Consider the following 376-nt stretch of genomic DNA (forward strand, 5'->3'; position numbering starts at 1 on the left):
GCACATGAAAAACAAGAAAAGACACAAAACAAGAAATCATCAAGATCAAACAAGAAGACTTGTCAAGAACAACTTGAAGATCATGAAGAACACTATGAATGCATGAGATTTTCGAAAAATGCAAGAAAATTTTTTTTTTAAAAGCATGCAATTGACACCAAACTTAAAAATTAACACAAGATTCAAACAAGAAAGAAACACAAAATATTTTTGATTTTTATGATTTTCTAATTTTTTTTGTATTTTTATTAATTTTTTCGAAAATAAAGTTTGTAAAAACGAAAAATAAAAGAAAATTTTTGAAAAAGATTTTTGAAAAGAAAATTACCTAATCTGAGCAACAAGATGAACCGTCAGTTGTCCATACTCGAACAAC

This window comes from Arachis duranensis, chromosome 9 (genome assembly GCF_000817695.3).
Source record: "Arachis duranensis cultivar V14167 chromosome 9, aradu.V14167.gnm2.J7QH, whole genome shotgun sequence".
Taxonomy (NCBI): Eukaryota; Viridiplantae; Streptophyta; class Magnoliopsida; order Fabales; family Fabaceae; genus Arachis; species Arachis duranensis.